Source organism: Cyprinus carpio, chromosome A13 (assembly GCF_018340385.1).
Source record: "Cyprinus carpio isolate SPL01 chromosome A13, ASM1834038v1, whole genome shotgun sequence".
Lineage (NCBI taxonomy): Eukaryota > Metazoa > Chordata > Actinopteri > Cypriniformes > Cyprinidae > Cyprinus > Cyprinus carpio.
The window spans coordinates 2,640,713-2,664,959 of record NC_056584.1 but is presented as its reverse complement, the minus strand read 5'-3'; the positions used below and the strand labels follow the sequence as shown (position 1 = coordinate 2,664,959).

General features: G+C 42.5%; 1 pseudogene; it reads left to right on the top strand.

The window, feature by feature from the left end:
• Positions 1-1,758: 1,758 nt before the first annotated feature.
• Positions 1,759-24,035, top strand: LOC122147146 (annotated as a pseudogene).
• The last annotated feature ends 212 nt before the right edge of the window (positions 24,036-24,247 follow it).

The window sequence follows — 24,247 nt, the reverse complement described above, 5'->3', positions numbered from 1 at the left end:
AAGCACCTAAGACTGATCATAAGCTCACTAAAACTGATATTTCCTGAAGAGTTATCCCTCAATAATGATTGGAATGATGTTCCAGGAACATGCACTTGGTCAAATCACGCTCACCATATTTATATATATCCAGTCCGTCTGCGATTACATGAAGAAGCAGAACAAACAGACAGACTCAATCCAGAAGAGCTGTGCCAACGTCTCCAAGACGCTTGAAGAAACCTTCCTGCAAAGCTACCTGAGAAACTATGTGCAAGTGTACCTCGAACAAAGCTTTTTCAAATGTGGTCACACCAAATGTTGATTTGATTTAGTTAATAGAAGTTACTTAATAAATAAAATGTTTTTATGACATTATTTTTGAAAGCATTCTCACTTTAGAGCATTTTTACTCAAGTGCCTAAAACTTTTAACAGTTCTGTAGCTTTGCAGGAAGGTTTCTTGAAGCATCTTGGAGACGTTGGCACAGTTCTTCTGGACTGAGTCTGTCTCAGTTTCTTCTGTTTCTTCATATAATCTCAGATAGACTGATGATGATCAGATCACATCTCTGTGTGAAGCACTGGCTGCTGTCAGACTCCTTGTGCGGACAAAAATCTCTCTGGATTATTACAATTAATGGCAAAATAAATGTTTGGAAATGTAAACTGATATTTCCTACTGACACACTACAGCAAAAGATAGAAATAACTGACTTAAAACCATTTTTGTTGGTGAAAACACTTTTGAGATGCAATTGCTGATTCTTGAGGTAACTGTGTTGTGTGTTTCTGAATGAGAACATGGTTAAATCTGTGCAAAATGAGGGCACTTTTGTGTAGATTTTTTTCAGAAAACACAGAGCAACCTGGAATGTGTGTGAATACAGGTAAAATGTGTTCAATGTTTTGAGAAATGTGTCTTTGTTTCGAGAACTGAATGAATGTTTGGAAAATTGGGCCAAATGAATTATAATGTGTTAGCAATCAAAAATAAAATACGCCAGTAGAAGACATTTACAATAAACATGTGCAGATTTCTTTATTTTCATTATACAAATGGTGTACTTCCACACTTTATTAAGCAGTACAACCATTTTCAACACTGATAACAATCAGAAATGTTTCTTAAGCAGCAAATCAGCATATTAGAATGATTTCTGAAGAGTGGAGAAGTCGAGATCTGACATCACAGGAGAAAAACAAAAACTGTGAAAAGTTGTAAAAATATTTCACATTATTTTTTGACTATATTTTAATCAAATAAATGCAGTTGGTGAACATGAACAAGGAACACTTATGAACATCTGAAGAATAAATAAAATTATTTTGTTAACATCAAATTAGTTGCTCATTCTGTTCCATAAAATGCTGTGAACTATTTGTTTTCTCATTTACAGCATAAAATGTAGGCTACTTTGTACACTTTTGTCCATACATTTAATCCAAATTGTACTTATCCTGTGTATGTGTGTGGTCTTAGATTCCTGTTCATTTTGTAAATATAATAGTTTAAGAACAATCAGACCAGGATAGATGAAAAATGATTAGTCCACAGACACCAGTTTATCTCGGTTACTGCACTCAAAGCACACCGAACTGAAATCAATGCAATGCTGCGCTTCATCCTAACCTTACACAAAGAATGCAGCACATTATAAACTGTTGCGAAGTTATATATATTAATATTCCAGTAGTTACTGAGCTACAGGGGAGCGTGAACTAAAATTCTCAGTTCCACGCGCGTGCCCGGGAAACTCATGTATATTCATGTTTGCTCCGCCCACTGAACCGAGAGTCACGTGACACCGGTCACCGTGACTGCAGTCTCTCCGTTCATTGGCTGTGGAAGCGGAAGTGACTCGCAGGAACCTTCCTAACCAATCTCCACACAAACATAAAAAGCTCGCTACACGGAAAACAGGTAAGATAACGTTTACTTCACAAACTAGATCTAGCTGTTTTTAGTCACATCACGTCATTACACCAAACCTGCTCTTGATAAACATACGCTTCAAGCTACCATTTAAGCGTGGTTTGTTTATCAGGCTCCAGTGTGTTAGCTGCTCGGTTTAGGCCGTGGATGAGCGACTGTGGCGCTGATAATGCTGCTCAGTGAACAGCTGTTTCATTCGGACAGGTGTTAAACAGTGTCAGGATGGAGCTGGCGCACAGTTTGCTGCTCAATGAGGAGGCTCTCTGGCTCACATCACTGGAAGCCAAGAGAGCCGTCTTCATCTTCGAGTGGCTCCCGGTTCCTGGACAAAGTGCTCATAGCTGCCAACAAGGTAAAACCTGTCTATGAGAATAAACTAGTGTCGCAAATCATGGCCTCGGTCTGATCTGCGCCGCGTGCTCGTGCGCAGGTGGATGTGAAGGAGAAGCAGAAGAAGCTGGTGGAGCAGCTGACGGGGTTGATCAGCAGCTCCCCCGGGCCCCCCACCAGGAAACTGCTGGCCAAGAACCTGGCGGTGCTCTACAGCATCAGGAACGCACCTTCACCGTCTCTTCCAGACGCTCACGACAAGTGCAAATGCGACATCATCAAGAGCAAAGACGACACCGCGTATGTACCCGCCTAAACTGTGAGGTGTGCAAGCGCGCACACTGATGCGTGCCGTCATTCCTAATGAGTGTTTAAATGACGTTTAAGATCCCATTCAAATAGAGCCATCTGTTGGCCAGAAAAATAATATTCATATGTTATGCCTTAGTGTAACCACTAGAGTACTGCATAGCTCTATATACAGTAGTCAACATTTGAAGTGGATCAAAAAAGTTAAGACAAGAACACGTTTTGGTTTTGAAAGGTTTTGATCCACTTCAAATGTTGACTTGTGTATTGTGTATATATATATGTGGGTCAAAGATGTTAAGATGTCCGCATCAAAAGAAATGTACAAAAGTGATTTTGTGTCCATAGAAAGCACATTAAATGTAAGTAAAATGTCTACTTTTAAGGTTTCAAATAAGTTTTTGGAGGATAAAATGCACCAAATTTGTTTGAAATAATGTTACATTGTCATTCAGTGTAAACAATATTTGTGCAAAAATTCAAACAACATGCTTATTCTGGCGTGTACATATTAAAACATCTGAAAGAATAATGGAGCATACTAAATTTTATTGTGTTTTAAATTAGTAAAAAATTCTTACTGACAAATGGGCAAAACCTGGGATATTGGCAAATGTTAAAAATGTAGAATTACAACTCATTAGTATTTGAGGTGAAAGTAATAAGTCTTTTAATATGTCATAAATTGATTTTTGTTGTAAATATGCCTGACGAGATTGTTACACTGAATGACATTTTACTGGGTGTCTTCTGTAAATCAGGGAAAAAATGTATGATATTTATTTTTTGCTCAGAAAAACAAAACAAAATTACATATTAAATAAAACATGAAACTTTTTTTGCATTTTTTGGGGAAAAACTACAACAGTTTAAAGCAGTATTATTTTTTTTTTTTTTTTTTTTTTTTTTTTTATATGCTTAAACCACTTTTTCGTCTTTGACCCCATGTATGCAGACTGAGGGCTGTGTTTGTAGTTTGTTCAAGGAGTTTTTTCTGTTGTCTGTCATCATTGGCAGAGTGTCGGGAAGTGTGTTCTGGAGCATCAGATGTGTGTGTTCTGTGTTCTCGGCTTGCTGCGGTGTTAGGCGTGTGTCGGTACGTTTTTGCCCAGGAGGGATGGGCGTAATGCTGGGGCAGCCTTTCCCTGAAACCACATCAATAACCTCCTCTGAAAGCTCTGAAGAGCGCAGGGGAAGACACAGCAGTGCTCAGCCTTGCACAGATCCAGCGCAGGTGGTTTCTCACAGCTGTCGCAGGTGTGTCTCAGTCTCAGGGTCGAGGGGAGATCCTGCTCAGTCTGCAGAAAGTCCTCGGCCTCAGCGGCGCCAGCGCCTCCTGTCACAGAGACATCTACAAGAACGCCTCGGCTCGATGCTGACGGACCGATCAATGGCAGGAAGCCACGCTACCGTCGCGAAAGGTGAGACCGCCTACCACCGGCCTGATCTGGAACAGCACCTCCAGTGGACATAGTCAATGTTGATACACACGACACAATACGTTTTTATGACAGTTTATTTGTTAATAAATGTAATAAGGTCGGTTTGTTGAACATTGCTGTAGTTTTTATTTTGCTGCTCTTTTCTAAAAGCAATAAGTCACAACACTCCACAAAAAAACAAAAAACACACTATCAGAAATATTTTTTTTGTTTTTTTTCTCTTTTGTAAAAAATTTATTTATTTTATCAAAAAAAAATTTTTCTCTTTAAAACTCTATACACATCTGAAAAACAAAAAATAAAATGAATGCATCACTTTTTCCACATAAAAATATTGTGCAGCACAACATTGATAAATCATCATATTCTTGAGCAGCAAATCAGTATATTAGAATGATTTCTGAAGATCATGTGACTGAAGACTGGAGTAATGATGCTGAAAATACAGAGAAATAAAATACAGTTTAACAGAGATTCACATAGAAAACAGTTATTTTAAAATTAAATAATATTTCACATTTTTACTGTACTTTTGATCAGTTAAATGCAGCCTTGAGCAGAAGAGACTTCTAAAAAAAACATTAAATAAACATCCCCCTGCCTCTAAACGTGTGATGGTAGTGTGTGCACAGATCTTGTGAGTGGATGTTTAGTAGAGCTCACTGTGAAGTGGTCATGTGCTGATGTGATTGTTCCTGTGATTGGCCAGTGTTTGTTAGAGCTGCAGAACGAGGCCGTGGTTCATCTGGACCACTGAACTGGAGAGAATATGGCTTGCGCTGTGTTTCTGCAAAAAGTTTTGGAAGGCTCTCACGTACAGAATGCGTGGCTGTATCCACACTGCCACAGGGAACATCGCCCAGCTAAGAGCGGCCATACCAAACAGAAAGGCCACTGTAACAGTTCGCAGATTTGTATTGCAAAGTGAAGTGAGCTTCTAGCAATTGTTTCATCTCTCACAGCCTGCAGTGCACAGTGAGGGTGCTTCTGTGAGAGGTGAGGTGTATTATAGAGTGGTGTACAGTTTACAATAGGGCATGTAAAACAAACATCCCATAATTTTAACACCATATCTCAGCTATTTGATCCAGTGGGATGGATAATAGGATTAAAAAAAAGTGGGTTAAAAAAACGATTACATTATATATTTATGAGATGCCACTTGCTAAACTAAACATGCAGAACTCTCAGTGTTACGCCACTATCTAAATCGTGATGCATTGCATGGCCCCTATACATACTGTTTTAAAAAAAAAGTAGGCATGTATACTTCAATTCATTCAGCTTTGCAACCAGATTCTCAGTCATCCTTAATTACTAGCAAATGTTTTGGATTTTTTTTAAGTTTAATGAGGGGCCGTTTGGGTGATTTGTGTTGACTGATATCAGTGAGGAATGTGTGTGAGCTGTTCTCTAATCTGCTCTTAGTGTCAGTCTCATCGTCCAGGAAAATGAGGCGACTCTAGAGGAGTTCTGGGCTGGCCGGAGCTTTCTCGAGGAGGCTCTCTGGCTTCCTGAAGCGGAGGTGGTGAGATGCTGAAGGGAGAAGCGTCAGTTAGCCGAGAGGTGCAGTGGCGTCCACTCAGGTGAGACTGAAACAATCACTCCCACCTCTGAAGCGCTAACAGAGTTTGATTATGAAGGTGTTTCAGTGAGATGATGTTGAGTGTTTGTGTCTCCACACAGGCGTATGTTGTGTTACCGTCACCACTCTGGGCCGGTCAGTGGCTGGAGCGTAATTTGCAGTGTTTCTGTCTCATCTGCTGGAGCTGGTGGCTCATCGCGAGCCACGCAGACTCACGTGGAGGCGGTGTATTCACGCCGCTGCGTGTCCTTCGCCTTGCGATGGCGTCACTGGGCGGCCTGCTGGGTGAGAAAGCTCAAATAACTGCTGCGAAGGAAATCTGCCTGGCCATCAACAAACAGATGAGGCCGTGGGTAAGACACAGATCACACAGCACACACTCTTCCCTCTGTCTGAAATCACAGCGGTGCTCAGCTGGATTTGAGCTCACGATGTCATTGTCGATTAAGATCTAGATTCAGGTTCTTTTTTGTGCTAAAAAAACACTTTCACTTTCTTCTTGGATACATTGTTCAAACACAATTTGAAGGACAGTTGAATACCACAGTTAATCTCTGATCAAGTGTGGATTCGTGTAGGCCTCGGGTGTTTGTTGAGTGATTGAATAGCTGCTGACGAGGCCTACATACTCTTGAGTTTTAGATAATGGCTTAAATCCCATTTAATAACAGCATGCTTTCTCAAGGCAGTGTTCATGGCTGGTCACATCAACTCCTGACCTCCTGACCGTGTGTGCGTCCTCTCCCTCTCTCCCTCTCTCTCTCTCTCACACACACTCTCTCTCCATCCCTCTCTCTCTCTCTCTCTCTCTCTCTCTCTCTCTCTCTCTCTCTCTCTCACAGAGGCTGTAGTGAATGACCCCAGCAGTGAGGGCCGGGCACGGGGCCGCAGGCGTGTCGACCAGTCAGCATTGTGATGGTGTGTGCTCTCAAAGAGCTGGGCAGTTTGGTCCGGAGTCTGAGCGCTACAGCTTCCCCCTCTGATCCAGGAAACTTCTGTCGGTAGGAAACTGCACATAAGCACACTGTGTTGCAGTTTGGTACAAATAAAATGGAGTGTCAGTCTTGCCCAAGTTGGACAGGAATTCAAAATCAAAAGTCTTTGTATGTTTAAAAATCATTACCATCAGTGCTCAAGTGAACTATCACCCACAACTGAACTGTGAACACCAACAAAGGACCATGTGTCTCTCAAAACCAGACATGTATGTCCACGTATAACCATGAAACCTTAGACAAAAAACACACAAACCATATACAAGCACCTGGAACTGCAGAGTCTCACGTGACTGTAATGTATGCATACAAATGTAAATATAATATGCAGGTTAAACATTACTTTAAATATACATAGTTATTTGTTATCTGATACATAGTACTCTGAAAGTTACACAGTAGATATATCGCCCCTTTGCATAGCTTCACAGTAATTAACCACATTTTAGTAGCTAGCAATGCCTTCTTTTCAAATATTCACTTACCCTTATTTGAAGGGTAGATCACCAAAATGAAGATCCTGCCATCATAGCATTCAAACCCATGAAATTTGATTAATTTTCACGATGTGTGTAATGAACAATTGCCTTAAGCTCTTTTGAAATCCATTCCACTAGCATTTGAGACTTCAAAATCAGTCTGAATCAAGCAGTTTAATCCAAAAGCTCTCCGCATTAGAAATAAAACCTTTTGTTTCAGAAGTCTTTGTGCCAGTATGTGGGTGGGTAAATAAGTGAAAGGATGTCATTTTTTATCCACTTTAAATTTGCATCATGCCTGCAGCTTGGCCCCTGTGCACAGACAGGCCAGTTGATCCACTTCGCTGCACTACCGGGCGTCTTGTGCTTTTGCCGTTTTGGCAGGTTTTTGAGGCAGGGCACATCAGTGCTTGCTGCTGCAACCCGGCATGGCTGCTCGTCTGGCTGCGGCCTGGTGTCTGCGCGTGTCGTGGCTGTGGCTCTGCGCTTTCCAGCTCACGGCCTCTCCTGGAGCGCTCTAAGCGCCGAGTGCATCAACAACCGTGAAGAACTCGCTCCCGAGCCGGTGAGTGGATGGGACAGCTCTTCGCCATGGCAGCTCTGCTGGGGGGAGTGCATCAGTGTCCTCCACTCCAAGGGCAAGGTCAGACTGAGATCCTTCAGGCGGCTGAAAGTGAGGGCGCGGTAAAAACATGTCATCAGACATATCGAAAGGGGAGAGCAAACTGGAGCACGAATCGGTATCACATTATGGCTAGCGGATGCAGAGGTTGTATTGATTGAGGCATGGCCAGCCCAGTGAGCATAGTTTAAACCACATCTCTCAAATATGAAGGGTCTTGCTGGTTTTACACAGTCTGAGAGGAATCATGTTTTGAATGTTTGTATCGTCGCGTCCCTCATGACCTCCATAGCAAAATGCATTACTGTTAGTGTGACTTGCATTCATCTTTACAAATTGATGGACAAGTCAAAATAATGACACCATAAAAAGACGGCATGAAACTTTCCTTTAAAGGTGCAGTATTAGAAACTGGTCTTAAATCTTAAGTGGCACAAAAGGCTGAAAATGCTTTAAAGAAAGCTACTATTGCAGACTCCTGAAGAGCAGCACCTGTGGTGTAACAGCTTGAATGTCTTTCAGATGGTGGTGAGTATCGCTGAAGATCTGCTGCGCTCTGCAGCCCCAGAACAGCCGTCTGTCTCTCCAGCGGACTCAAGCCGGCTGGCTGCTGCTAGGAGCCCTCATGACCTTAGGTGAGTCCACAAGCACATGACCTCTCAGACTCAGGCCAGAAACACGGCAGTGAACTGAAGCCCCTCTGATGTTAAGTCTCAGGACCGTCTTTGGTGGCCACCACTTACCGAAGATGCTGCTGCTGTGGTGATAGCGGTGTTCCACTCGGCTCAGAAGAGGGCTGGAGGCTGAGAAGGCCAGAGGAGACTCCTTCAGCTGGCAGGTGATGCTGGAGGGGTCGGCGCCCGGCTGTCGCGGTAAAACATCTGAATTCATCCCTCCGTCACGCTCTCTGCTCTATTATTCAATATGCATTGTGAAAAAATACTTATAAGCTTGTTCCTGCGCCAGCCATCGCGCGTTTTTGTGGCACATTGTCCAGAGCTGCTGACGGAGGACGTGATCCGCAGGCTGATGTGGCGTACATCCCGGGGCTGCTCATGACCATGATGTCTCTCAGTGAGTGTGACAGCACCTTCACTGTATTTATACACTGTTTCATGTTTAATGATTGGAGGCCTGAGAAGTTAACAGGTGTATCATTCTGTTTTCGTCAGGTGACTCAAACTAAAAAAGCAACTGATCTGAGTTATTTACAGTGATGTCAGCTGTAATTTGGCCCGTCCACACCCATTTGGTGTGAGAAGCTTATCAAAACATCTGTGTTTGTAGTCTTTTTGATGAACATGTTCGCATGTTATGAAACCAGTGAACTGTTTGTTACTTGTACTGAACCTTGGACACAGTAAGGCGTTTTATTATCAGTTTAAAAACTGGTCTGTTTTTGCACTGTATAACTGAGTTTTTCGGTTTTTGGTGAGACTTATAACACAATGTTATTAAGTGCTTATTACCCTGACTCTTATTTCTGCAGTTCCAAGAAATGTTGCACAGTTCAGACTTTTCTCTGACCAGGCCCAGATCTGAGAATTCACAATTCTGAGAGAAAAAAAAAAACCTTTTTAGATTTGAGTCTTTGTGCAATAATACAAACCTACATCTTTATAGAAGAAAGATCTCATGTTCTGCTGTTAGGTGGTTTTTGTCTTTTCACACAGTCCTGATGAAATCAGGGTGTCCGCGGGTCCTCAGTGAATGTTTTTCTAAGGCCTTAAAAAGTCTTTAAAATGTCTCGATTCTCTTTTATCCAGAAGCTACTGAATGTTTAGCAGATCATTGGAACTGTTCTGCTGGTTCTGTGGTTCTTTGTGAGAGACTTTTGACATGAGAAATGATTCTCAACAGTGAATGTTTTACCAGTGGATTTGTCAATATTGGCAGCCTGAGTTAACTCTTTCACTCCTGCAAATGGTGATCACAGGTTTATTGGAGACTCAGCTATAAATTTCGCCAACAAAATAATTCCAAACAAATCCCAAGCGCTGTTTTGCGTCTTTGAGAAACATTACAGCGTTGCCATTTTGTTCCTGAATGAATCACCCTTTAAATGAGGGTCGGTTCAATGCTTGTGTCTACTTATTAACAGTGACTTTCTGCCCGCCTGCTGGCGGTTTTAATTTCACATTTAAAGTATCTTTTTCATTTTTTATTATTGTTCAAATATCGGTATTCAGCGTTTTTATGTTTAATATATCAGATTATTTATGCATTTGTAACTGCAGGTTAAATGCATTCATGTTTTGCATTAAACAGTATAAATACTTCTAAAATGCCACTTCAGGTGCAGCTTATGTCTGATTTTAAAGAGGAATTTTGTTGATACTCGATTTCACTTTTAATAACAGCCCAAATGTCTTATTATTCTAATTCACTGATTAAATGTAAGATTTTGACTCAAAAAGATAATGCACAGTTATAGAATAAATGGCTTTATAAAGGTAAAATGCCCATAAATGGTAAAAATCAATTTAAACTTATTAGAAAAGATTAATTTCTATTTGCAGAATATGAAGAATATCAAAAACTTTAGGAGTCAGCTTTTAAGATACCAGCATGATAACACACTCAATCAGTTGAATAATGATTCAGTGACTCACTCATTAAGTGACTTAACCCACCTGCACTTACTGGTAGTTTAGTTGAGAAGTATGTTAGAAAGTATGCATTTTCCTCAACCTTTCTTATTTGTATATTCATAAATGCATTTAAAACATTAATCTAATAACATTATTTATTGCAGTTGTAATTTATTTTTATTTGCAGTGTAAATTATTTAATCTGCCTTGTAGCAGGCCTATAGTGTATATTGAATTTACTGATAAATTGTAATAATTTGATATGTAATATGATGGCTACATCTAAAAGGTTAAACATAGGCTTTTGTACAGGTAAATAAAAATATGCAGATTTAAGTATGTAAAAGCTGATAGAACAGAACACCGATGAAAAATATTGCTTCAGAATAAATTGTTTACTCCACCAAAAATCTCAGTAATGCAGTGCTATTTTGCAGGATATTTTGTATGGAATAGTGTCTGCCGATTAAAAGTTTACTGTATCAGGAGTAATAAATATCATTTATTACAGCAATGATATTTTGTTTTTTAATTTAAACATTACTAAATATTATATATATATGAATGTAATAAAATATGTATTTACATTGCTACAGGTTTAGGTCTTAAATTTCATATATAAGGTGGTATTAAAAAGGTCTTAAAAAGTCTTAAATTTAACTGGTTCATGTCTGTAGGAAACCCCAGGAATGTTTTCCAGAGGCTCTGTCTTCGTAGTGAAGTGTTATTTTGGTGTGCAGTGTTCCTGCAGTGAATCAATTGGTCATATGGTCTAGCTCAATCTCGACGGGCCAGCACGAGGCGCCAACGGTGCTGTATCCGGCACATGCCTCTATCCGCACACCATCCTGGCCCTGCTGTTTCCAACACGCGACGAACGACATCTCGCGTAAAGCGACAAGTCCTCTACAAACACTTCACTGTCTGCTTGTCCAGCGCTGATGACTTGAGCGACTTGATACTTGAGTTCTGATCTTCTCTTGACGCCGACAGGCAGTTTTAACGCCTATCTGAGGGAGATGGGTGGCAGCGTAGTTCCACGCTCACAGGATAACCTCGGCCAACCACCAGCCACATCCTCTTCTGCGCTCAGCCTCGTACACACACACGACGACAGCGCGTGTTGATGGGCTCGTGGCTCAGGAGGAACCGATCATAAGTTCCATTGAAGATCAGGTAATTACTTTTGTAAAGCACCTATGCAGAAAAGGTCTTTTGATGGTTGAATGACAGCTGTGCATTTTATATTATGCATTATAAAAAGCCTCTGTGTAATTCTCTGCAGTTTTCCTTCCTAGTGCACAGGATTTAAGCAATGACTTCAGCATAATGAAGCCTGACATTAATTGAAAACGCCTCCACACTAGGGATGCACGATATTAGATTTCGCACGATTGACGATATTTTCTAAAAGTTGTGCGTCTGATAGAGCTGCCGAATATATATTCTCTCTCTATAAGTCTCTCTCCTGTGCGAAAAATTATTTTTAACTTTGCGTTAGTTTTGAGTTTCTTTTTTAACCGAAGCGTATAGTTGAAAGCTTTGAAAATTAACTTTAATAAACTAACGTACAGATGCATGATAGATTCAGAAACTAGAGCTTCTGATCGTTTTAAATTCAAAACAGACACTGCATCTTAATGTTATTTGTATTGTACTTTTACTTACCATGTCACCAGCCGGTCCCCTAAATAAACAATAGACTTTACCGATAGCGGTCTGATAATGTCCGTGCATCCCTTTCACTGATGTGTTTGTGGTGACGCAGCTGCAGCCCAACAGCGTAAGCAGCGGCGCTACTCGAACGCACTACCGTCCTCCATTTACTCCTATCGCAGGTCCCTGCAGTGGAGGGCACGGTGCCCGGACGCTGCTTCCGCTCTCGGTGTCTGTGATCGACGCCTCTGTCGCTCTGTTTGGAGTCGTCTTTCCTCACGTCTCTTTCAAACACAGGTACTTTCAGTCAGCATTGTGTTGGAGTTACTCTTCTTTCTGTATTTGATGTTTTTTGGGGTCACAGACGATAGTGAGATTTTGTCAGTCCAAAGTCCATCTGTACTTAAAAAAAAAAAAAAAAAAAATCAAATACACTACTTTCACTTATTTCATTTCTTGTTCATCTCTTCCAGGTTGCAGATGCTGGATCACTTTGCTGAATGCATTAAGCAAGCTAAAGGAGTCCGTCAGCAGGCCGTGCAGCTGAACATATTCACACCGCGGTGCTGAAGCGCATCTCAAGGTTGTCATGTTCCCTGACTGGAGTATTGTGTAGTTCATCACCCTATAGTAGGATATTGCTAATGTTGATTGTTGGCTTCTGTGTGTGTACAGGGCATGGCTGAGAACACAAGAGCAGTCTGGGCCCAGAGGAGGTGCGTAAAATCAGCTCTACGCTGGTGATGGGCAGCAACTGGACAACCCCAACCCCATCCTGCGCTGCGCTGCGTAAGGGGAGGCTCTGGGCAGGAGGCACAAAGTCGTGGGAGACAGCGTCTTTCAACGCCAGGTAGCGCCCACAGCCACAGCTTGATAGTAAGTATGCAGCGGGCGATGGCAGTGTGGCAGCTATGCCAGCTGAGCACCGCAACTGATACTCTGTCTACCATCACAATGTCCAATCATCACCTTTAAACGCATTTCTTGTGTTGTTTACACTAGACTGGCTAGACAAGAAGAAGAGGCACACATTCTACAGACACCTATTTGATGAAGGTCATAGTCTACAGCAATCACTGGGGGGGCTTTCAGAATACGGCCGGTCATTCCTTTCTAACCCTTCCAACTTCCTGTAGCAAAATACGCTTCTGAAGGGGAAAACTTAATGCACAATAAATTGTGCAAGTCCCTAGTTACTCTACATAAACTAGTCCTAAATCCAAAACTGCCGGCGCAGCTCGGGGGACTGGTCTTCCGGATGGCGCTTATGTCCGGAGCGTGTAGGTGGTACTGAATATCTGAAACGGAGGCAGAAGGTGCAGGGAGCATTGCAGAAGACGGAGGGGAGGCACGGCTGATAGACTCGGTTGTGGTCACAAACCCACCGGGCTAGTTCATGGAGCCAACAGTGACTCACACTTTCAAAGAGGAAGTTCTATGAACGTTGTATTGACACATGGTGTTTTGCGTATTAAACGGGATTGTGGGTGCTGATGCAAAAACAATTGTAAAAGATTATTTAGAAACACTAATATGTCGGATTAAAGTTATCAACAGTAGAAGACTTCACTCTCATATAGCTCACAAGTTACCAATGCGTAGGAATACAAAACATTCTATAGGTGAGGTCATATTAAAACTAGGGTTTTCTTCTACCATAAAAGCATGCATAAAACAGTATACACAAAATCAAGTAATGATGCCACAACAATAACCTGGGGATTATGCATGTTCATTCAAGAAAGGTCTTTGCCTGCGAATTAGGAAAGAAGTCTGTGTATGTGCTTTGTTTCGAAGTGACTTCCTTTTTGGTGAAGTGAAATTCCATTGGGGCCATAAAGCCAGACTTATCCTGGAATGACATCCCCTGGCATGCCATAGTAACCAGTGGCTATGGGGGGGGTCGTTCACAGCCAGACTGGCACCGGGCGCTCCGGTTGCTGGGTGGATTTGTTCAGGAGCCGTTCACAAATGGTTTTGTCACTTTGTGCAGGACAGAAGACGTGGCATGACTGTTGCTTGGGATCTCTGGCTGTTCCTCATGTGTTGAGATTTTTTCTGTCCTCCCGTCTTCTGTCAGGCTGGAAAGTCGGCGCGTGACGCTGGTGGCCAGGACAAGTTCACTCTCGGCCTTTAGGCGCCTGAGCACAGTTATGTGGGTGGCATTGGGTCAGGCCAAGCACCTCAAGAACAGTGTCGCATCCCTTCGGCCCCTGTCTCAAGACGCCACGTGTCACGGAGTTTCCAGGTTGAGATGGTGAGACAGCCAGAAGGTTGTTTGAATAGAGCAGAGAGCCTCTGCTGCTGCGTGAACTCCAGTGTTTGTGAGACTTCCTCTGCGATTGTTTCAGACGCGTGGGCGCTGGCATTCTCTCTGGCTTCTCATCGTGGACCTCCCGCGCGCCCATCGACAACGACGGTTATGTGGAGCCCACCCTGTCATACTTCTGGTGCTGACGCTGTTGCTGACGGTCCCTCCCTCATCACACGTAGGTGCATCAGTGTCTTGGGCGATGTCTAGTCGCCGCTCATCACCACCGTGGTCCACACAGACGATACGTGGGTACCAAACAGATACCGACCCAAAATAACATTTATAGCATTTGTGACTGTAAACACATCAGTAGTTTCCCACATCAAAGTTCCTAGACAGCGACAGCCCACCAATAATTTCAATGAAATGTGCCATTGTTTTGGTAAAGAATTCGGTCATGCAAAATAAAATTCAAATCATAAAAGGCTTTTGATATGCATTTCAACACACCTCTAGTCCCTGTTGCGCGGCATGTCTCAGGAGCAAAGCACACACTTTGTCCCCTCGAATCAGCTCGTGTAGTGAGTTGATGCATTCACATAAATGAAAACTGTATATTATACAGAATGTCTTGTACATTATGTGAAGGAAAAAACATTGGGCACAGTTTAGAAAACGTTGTTTTTTGTTATTAGAATGCTGGAATACTGATTGTCCTAATGTGATGAACTGGATTTAATCAAAGAAATTAATCGACGGGGGAACCTGTGCTCATTTGAATCCGGTTTTTAATTTTTCCCAATCACTGGTAGCAACAGAGTGTTCGGGAAGGGTTATTTTCATTCACTTTCTCTGACCCTAGGTAAACGCGATCCGCACTCTAAGAGTTCCGCTCGGCGGGTAGGGTGGGCTCGAGCCATATGATAGGGATCCACTCCGGACTCGCTGGTTCAGCGGCGGCCATCTCCTGCCGGACAAGCAGCTGCACTATGTTGCGCACGTCGACACGTCAACCTGTCCAGGCATGGTTGGCCCAGCTCTGTGTTGCGCGTTTCTTGGTGACCCCCGTATGGTGCATAAATAGCGCATATTGGGAATATATGGAGGAGCGATTGCAGTTAAAACAGATTTCCCCACGTGTTGTGTTGGCAGTAGGTGATGTGTGTTGGCCGTGTGCACAGGTGCATCTCTGTGCAGTCCTACCTGATGTACGGCGGGCCGCAGAGGTGGCGTGTCATCCGGTCAGCTGGCTCAAGCGCGCGGCGGCCAGAGGTCATGTGAATACGCCATGAGTCTTAGCCAGGAGGGCTGGAGGACAGCAAGGACAGCACTGAGCATCAGGTGCGTAACATGCCCCACAATGTTTGATGCACACCCACACAGTTTTTATTCCAATCCTAGAAAACTCAACACTGGGCTGTGCAACACATCTCTTTATTTGGTCATTCTTCATCATTTTCCAGATCTGAACATTACAGAGACGGGTTTGGAAGGTGTTCTGTTTGGAATGCTGGAACGGGAGACGGACCAGGAAGCTGTGCTCGGCATCCATGACACGTTAGGTCACATGCTCTCGTCTCTGGCTGTGGGGAAACTTCCTCACTGGCTCAAGCTCTGCAAAGATGTTCTGGCAGAGTACTACAGGTAACAACCGGTTTGAGCTGAGATCATAGTGCTTTTTGACTAGAATGAAATAATCCAGCACAACCAGGTCTTGATTGTAAATAATGCATTTTTCTAATGACTGTAAACGATAGGATAGCAAAAACCTATCTAAACCTAAAACTTTAGACTGGTTTTCACTAAATCAAGCCCCACTTTTTCCCTGTAGGAACAGTCAATGTTTTCTTTCATCCCAGCATCCTGTAACAACCACTTAAAAGAACAATCTGAGCCATGTGGACTCGTGCACGCAACACATTAATAATAATGATCATTATCATGGTTGCAGTTGCACTTTATTGCACAGCATGTGCACTTAGAGTCTGTTTACTAAGGGTGAGCGATATGACAATAATGTCTTAATTATTGTTTTAACAATGTGCAAGCTGACATTGAGTACGTCACTGGCTTTGCAAAAACTGTTTTTTTTTATTTTTAATTTATTGATGAAATGTAAGAATCTGACATAAAAGGTGATGCATTCATCAAGATTATAGAAAATGGCCCTTATAAAAAAAAAAAAAGTTAATTTCTGTCACTGACCGCTGCACAGAATAGTGAAAATATTTGGGAGATAGACAGGCAATAATATCAGACATGCACAAAAAACACGCTAAAGAAACTAAAAAAAGACCTAAGTAATATAAGATAACTACATAAACTTGGAACATAGGTTAAGGTTAGGTTCAAGGTTAAGGTTTGTGTGTTAGAAACTGTAATCTGCAGGATCTTATTCCAACGTGTGATCCATCTTTGCTTCTGTGGCAGAGGTCGGTGGGACTGTTACATCTGTCGGCAGAAGGAAGGACGAGGAGGGAGGACTTCTGGAGAAGAAGGATGAGATGGATGATGACATCATGTTCACATCACTGGGTCAGGATGACAAGTCCAAGCCGTCCGTGGCGCCTCGCTGGGTCACACGAGTGTTTGCTGCGACTGTCTGTGCCGTATCATTCATCTGTAGTGAGAATGCAGACAAGGCCCACTTTGACCTGGCCGCTGCGCGTGTCGCCAAGACTAAAAACCCTGAAGGTATTGTAGTTGTGGAGGGATGCCATTCATTTTAGTTTAAGGAATTTTAGTTTTTGGTTGAACATTGCAATTCACATTTAAAGTATGAATAAAGTATGATTTAGCTGTATCTTGACATGAGTCGAAGTGATTTAGGGCATGAATACATTTGTGGGTGTCTCCTGCAGGTGACTTCCTGGTGCTGCACTTGTGTGATCTGGTTCGCATGGCCTTCATGGCTGCCACAGACCACAGCAACCAGCTGCGCATGGCCGGCCTGCAGGCTCTCGAGGACCATCATTAAGAAGTTCGCCGCGCTGTGCCGGAGCCCGAGTTCACTGGTCATGTGATACTGGAGCAGTACCAGGCCAATGTCAGTTTCTCAGTGTGCCTAGTGTTGATTGTATGGGTCAAAATTATAGAGTTTTCACAATACGTGACCCTGGAGCACAAAACCAGTCTTGAGTCTCTGGGGTATATTTGTAGCAATAGCCAAAAAATACATTGTATGGGTCAAAATTATAGAGTTTTCTTTTATATCAAAAAACATTAGGATATTAAGTAAAGATCATGTTCCATGAAGATATTTGTACATTCCTACCGTAAATATATCAAAATTAAATTTTGATTAGTGATATGCATTGCTAAGGACTTCATTTGGACAACTTCATTTTTCAATATTTAGATTTTTTGCACCCTCAGATTCCAGATTTTCAAATAGTTGTATCTCAGACAAATATTGTCCTATTTTTATTTTTTTTATATATATATATATATATATTGAGCCTTATGACTGGTTTTTGGTCCAGGGTCACGAGACATGTTAATGCTCCTGCAGTCACTCTTGTGTTAGAAAAACATTAAGACCAGAAACATACTTTGAATTAACATTTTGATTAAGCAGTATTTGTTTGCTCATTAAGGTTTCATAAAAAAGTTAAATACAGCTGATTTTTATTTGGTAAACATTTCTCCTTTTGAGGAGATTCCCTTTGATAAATTTGATGCTATTTCATTGTCTTACATTGTATACACATTTTAAAGTTGCCATTAAAAGAAGTATTGACAGATTCTTGCATAGGATGTGCATCTAGATTATCGATAAAGAAAAAAACACTCCAGAAGTGTAGACAAATGAATGTGAGAGACTGGAGAAGTGCTGCATACGTCATCAGAGAGAAGTCTGTTGTTTTCACTGGACCGTCCTGTTATGACATTTGATTTTTAAAAAGTGACAGCTGCATGGATGAATGTTCACAATAAGATCTAGAACATGCATTTAGAAAATAGATGGGGTGAATTGTCTTTTCATGCTGACATTAAATGAATCCCTGTAATGTTCTTAAACCACAGGTTGGTGCTGCACTCCCGACCAGCCTTTTCCCCAGATACACCTTCAGACATCACTGCCAAAAGCCTGCCAGGTACACGCTAAACCCAGCTTTAGACTCCTCCAAAGCCTAGCCTTGATACAGCTGGGCAAAATTCAACCCAACACTCTCAGAAAAAAAAAAAAAAGGTGTGAAGTTGTCACTGGGGCGGTACCCTAGGTTTGGTCTAGGTGCTTGCCTAATTAACCCCTACATGGTACATATTAATACCTAATATTAGAACCTTTCGAAAGGATACCACCCCAGTGACTGGTCAATTTTGAATGATTCCATAACATGTCTTCTTTCTGACTAGTGGAAGTGTATTTTATTGTACTTCATTCTTTTTTTTCTTGTGTCAGAAATCTCCACTTCAGCAGCACTTATATACACCAAACTTTACAGTTTTATTCCAGTTTTATTTATTTATTATTATTAATCTATATTCTGAAGGTTTTTAGAGAGGAATTTGTTAATATATCATTTTATTCCTTAAAACATGATGGAAATACTATACGTGTTGTTTTGGCCGCTGACAGTATTTTCTGACTTATAGAGTGATGATAATAGAGCCGAGAATTGTGAACCCGACGTTATCCAGTGATCACATTTGTTCTGGACGTTCATGCAAATGAGTGCATATTAAATTCAATAATCCCTCAATTACATATTTGAACGTAACAAACATAACTTGTAATACAGAGCATGTCTTGATGTGCAGTGATTAATCAGCTGCTGAAAGTGTTTCAGAGTTAGTTGTAATTCAGCTGTAGTTTCTATCCCTCTTCTTCAGTGTTTGACACTGGTTCCTCTCATGTATCGGTGTACAGGTGTGCAGTGCATGGATAGGCAGCGGTGTTGTCAGTGACCTCAATGACCTGCGGCGTGTCCACACCCTCTTGGTCTCCTCTCTGGACAAGGTCCAAACCGGCAAGAGCCCGTCCAGCCAGCTGTACAGTGAGAGCGCCACTACTATGGAGAAGCTCTCTGTGCTGAAGGCATGGGCCGAGGTGAGTTAAACACTTACAGCGGTTCCCCTTCAGCAGCTAGCTTTACAAAGAACAACGATCCTCCCAACGTTCATTATCAGCATTACTTACAGTCTCTGGTTTCAGGTGTTTGTCGTGGCTATGAACATAAAGAAGGAGTCTCAGTCCAAGCCGGCACGTCCTCCTCCGGGTGAGGATGAGGATGTGGGAGGATGGAGACGTTCTTCCTCCAGACAGCCTGATGACTTTTAGTTCAGCCGGAGCTGCCGTCTCTCAGCCGTCTGTGGCTGGGGGTGTTTGAGAGACTATGCTCTGCTCACTCTGCCGGCTGAGTTCTCCAGTCAGCTGCCGCCTGAAGGTAAAGACAAACCCAGAGGCCCAGGGGCCCCGCAGGCCCTTAAATGCATGTTTCAAAAGTCAAAATGCAGCACTGTTTCTGGTTCTACAGGCTCACAGCTTCAGAACCTGCTGTTATGCCAAGCGATTGCCATACTCCAACAACAACAACTAGATCATAAGCAATGTTTATTTGATGCTGTTTGTAAGGTGGTTGAAAGAATGCATATTTTATCTCCTTCATCTTTTTGAATGATCAGCTGAAGTAGTAACACAAACGTTTTCAAAAAATACCGTTTTGAGCTTTAAGATTTAAGACTAAAATGTTATTTCTGAAGTATTCAGTATTTAGATTTTTATTAATATCAGCAAAATAATGTTTATGGTCTTTCTTTAAACACATGAAACACCTCGGCTCGACCTCTAATTCCTAATTACACTTTACCTTAAGGTGTCCTTGTTACAGTGTGATTATATATTTAAGTACTGAGTAATATTAACTACATGTACTTACTATATGTTTAAGATCAGGGTTACTTGCACATAATTATGCATCATTTATTGTTATTATAATAGTATCAAGGACACCTTAAAATAAAGTGTTACCCAAATTTTGAAACATGAACCCATTTCAGTACATACATATATATTGAATAAAACATTTTGAGTGTTTTAAACTTGCAGTTTTGCTGATGAGAAGTGTTAAGTCCTCATTGAATATGTGCCCCAGCCGGTTTAATCAGTAAAATAATCTGAGTTGCATGGTTTAATTTGAGATTGTTTGTTCTGGATGGACATTAGCTGTTTATTTGAATTGTGCAGGTCTTTAAAGGTTTGAGTTGTTGCACTTGCTCAGTGGAAGCCAGTAACAGCAGTTACTTTTAACCATGTGTTCATCAGGAGGGGCTTTCTACACTCCTGAGACCATAGACACAGCGAGGCTTCATTACCGCAGCTCCTGGGCGTCTGTCCTGCACGCGGAGGCCCTGTGGCTCAGCAGCACAGGCTTCGGTTCGGCAGAAGACTCTGCGGAGGGCAAGAGTGCTCCCCTCACTGGATCTGCCCCCTCTGCTCCGGGGAACAACACTGATGACCTCGTCAAAGACAGATTGCACCTTCTTTTGGGTAAATTATCTACGTTACTCATTTTGAGTGTAATTAAAGGGCTCTAATGTCTCTGGTAACGTTTCAGGCATCAGCATCGAGTTCCTGTGTTTCCCTCGGGCCGAGGAGCCCATCGAGGATGTGATGTCATGTCTGCATGCTCTCTGCACGCTGCTGGACTCACCGAGCGCTCGGACGCACATCGCAGAGGACCAGGTCAGAGCAGTTCATCTTTAACATGCATTTAACTTCTGGCAACAGCGTGTAATTCCCGGTTTGTTTGTGTGTCTGGATGTGGTAGCTGCTGGCTGTGGAGCTGCTCAACGTGCTCCACCCGGCTGTTACTGACACGCGACCCACCCTGCGTGCAGCTGCAGGTGACGACAGTCGTGCAGAAAACCATCCGTGCAGCCCCAAGAGCATCTGGAAGCACGTCAGGAGCAGCAAGAGTAGGTGGTGGTGTATGTGGCCACAATTTTCAGTGTGTGTGTGTCACCTTTATTTATATATCATTAAATAGGAAAATAGTGTGTCAATAATGCAAAATGACAATAGTAAACAATTTTCAGTTAAAAAAATGTGTGTGTGTGTGTTTTGTGTCAGCTGGAGAGGACGGTGGAGATGAGGAGTGTGTTTCAGTGCTGGGGGAAGGAGGAGAAACCGGGGAGCTTCTTCCAGGAAAATCTCTGGTGTTTGCTGCGATGGAGCTGCTGGTGTTTATCTTGGTGCGTCACCTGCCTCATCTGAAAGCACAGGACACAGACAGCGCCAGGCAGCCACCTCTGCACCTGTCTGACCACAGCAACCGTCTGGTGGCGGCCACGGTCACGGTCCCCGCCTACCTCACATCACCACACTTTGAACAATTCCACATTTTGAAACAGTTTGTCTTGTGTTATTGTGCAACATCGTAGTGTTCAACCAACAGTTTGAATCAGTTTGTCTTGTGTTATTGTGCAACATCGTAGTGTTCAACCAGCGCCAGTTCTCAAAAAAAAAGTTTGAATGTGGATACCGCACTGGTGTGAAAAAACTACTACCTCAGACACATTTGAAAACATCCAAAGCCAGTACCTGAGATGATCCAGTCTTAACTGCTGTATCAACACAATGATTATTTTTTGTTTTAAATAAGCATCAAGTAGGTAAATTGAGTACTACAGTCATTTACAAATAATGTACAATTTCAGTAATATAGAAGTAATAAAAACAACATTTATTTCTTCAGTAAAGACTTGACAGCAGAAAGACAAGTGAAGCTGAAGCTGGACATTTGTACAATTACACTAAAAGAGCTTTGACTTGAAAAAAAACTCTATCAATGAGACGACAGAAGGCATGAAGAGATTGTGTGCGACACAGTCTAATCATGCTGATCGTTTAGAGACCCTAGGATTTCATGTATTATTTATAGGGTTAAATTAAGCGGTTTAACTAAGTATAGTTTATTTCTTGCTGTAGGAAGCATGACCATCTTGCCCACGGTGCTCTTCCTGATCACTGGTGTGCTGAGAGACACTGCGGTGAAGACGTCAGATAACTCGGTCCCTGCGCCGGTTTCTGCGGCTCTGCAGGCCATCAAAACCATCCTCAGCTCTCCGCTGGCAGCCAAGAGCCAGGCGCAGTGGAGCGCGCTGGTCAGGAGCAGTCTGGCCACCGTCCTCCAGCACTCACAGCCAGGTCAGACCACGCATGTGTCTGTGTTTGGCATCAACGGCTGGCTCGGCTGTTTTTCTGACTCTCTGTCTCCTGTAGATGCGTGCGGAGCCAGCGTGGATGAAGTCAGTCTGCTGACGGCCATCACACTGTTTCTGCTGTCGGCCAGCAGTGCGCTGGTGGGCGTCTCCGTCCTGCAGGAAGGCTGCATCGAGCGTTTCAGACACGGACTCAACTCTGCTGATCCCTGGGTGAGCTATCATGGTGTCTGTTCTCCTCTTTTAATCCGTGCAATTAGAATGTGCTACTTCTCCGTGGCAAAAGCGCTCTATGAGTTGATGAATGAAGTCTGAGGAGGAAGGATGTTGTGTTGACGAAAGCACTGAGTTAGGTCTTGTTTTTTGTGTGTGTTTTGCAGACTCAGGCCCGCTGTTATCAGCTGCTGCTGTCTGTCTTCCAGCACTCGTGTCGCAGTCTCTCCACACCATACATTCACTCGCTGGCTCCGCTGCTGGTGGAGAAGCTGAAGGCTGTTGAGCACAGTCGACCGTCCACACCTGCTGAGCTGCAGGCCGTACAGGAAGGAGTTAAAGTGTTGGAGAGCCTTGTAGCCATGGGGAAGAAACCAGAACCGTAAGTGCTTAGTTGGGCCAATCATTTTGGCAATTAACCCTATGAAGCTCCTGTATCAAATTTGATACTCAAATGTCTAAGTGTTCAACATGATCAAAACTTTGCTGTTAAATCTGTCGCACACAGTCTCCTCTGATTCATAGTTTAGAGTTTTTTTTGGTGATTAAAACACTTTTAGTGTAATTGTACAATTGTCCACTTTCATGTTAAGCTGTGATCCAGCTTCCTTTCCGTAAGCTCTTCTGGTCTGTCTCGAACAGGAGTGCAGTTACTGGCTCTGCTGGTCCCGACCCTCATCTCATACCTGTTGGATGACTCGGCCTTCTCCACGGCCCTCCACCTCCTCTAAAGGCCTGCACGAGTTCGCCCTCCAGAACCTGATGCACACTGGTCCTCTGTACCCCCGCTGCCTTCAAGACCGTTATCGGGGCGGCACCGGAACTCAAGACCAGACTCGAGGCGGCCATCAGATCCAGACAAGCCAACAGTAAAGCCAAATCTGCCGCGAGACAACAGCAGCAGCCGACTGTACAAGCGGCTCCCACCATCAAACTCAAGACCAGCTTCTTCTAGTCGCTGCACACGCTTGTCTGTCCATCCACACTACTGCTTCAGAATCATATGGGTGTTCGTTTCTTCCAGTGAATTCAGTCACCCTTATAAAGTGAATAAAGGTTACAGTGACATTAACATAAGCTTTTGGTCAGTTAGAAGCATCTTGTTTGGTTTTTTTTGGGGCACTTTTGGAAATGCACCTTAAATGCACCTAAGGTCAAAATGAGGAACTTCCTTTTCAAAGCTCACATAACACAGATGGAAATATTAAAAATTCCCATTTACCTGAATATTTTTTTTTTTTTATGTAGATGTGTGGTTCTTTCTTTCTTTTTATAATTATTATTATCTGATTATAAATTAACTTTTTTTTTTCAAAAATGATACTTATGATTTTGGTAGCTGATGAGTATTGTTTTAAACTGCTGTTCAAGATTATTCAAAGGTGTAAACTACTTGACTTGTGCTGTGAGTGTCCATGTGTATACAGACCAAATGTGAATCTCTTTTCAAGTGTACTAGCAGTGTGTGGGTCTATTGTATGTTTTTAGAGCATTTGTTTGAACTTTTAATAACTTGATCGTAATGTCTGCTTTCTGCCTTTTTTATTCTTAAAGAAAAACTATATAATGTATGACATTTGTCTGTCCACAAATAATGTATCAATCAATGTTTCAGAACTTTCCACAACAGACTGAACAGTTATTGACGACCTGCACAGTTGTTCTCATGTAATTAAGCTAAAGGTATAAAA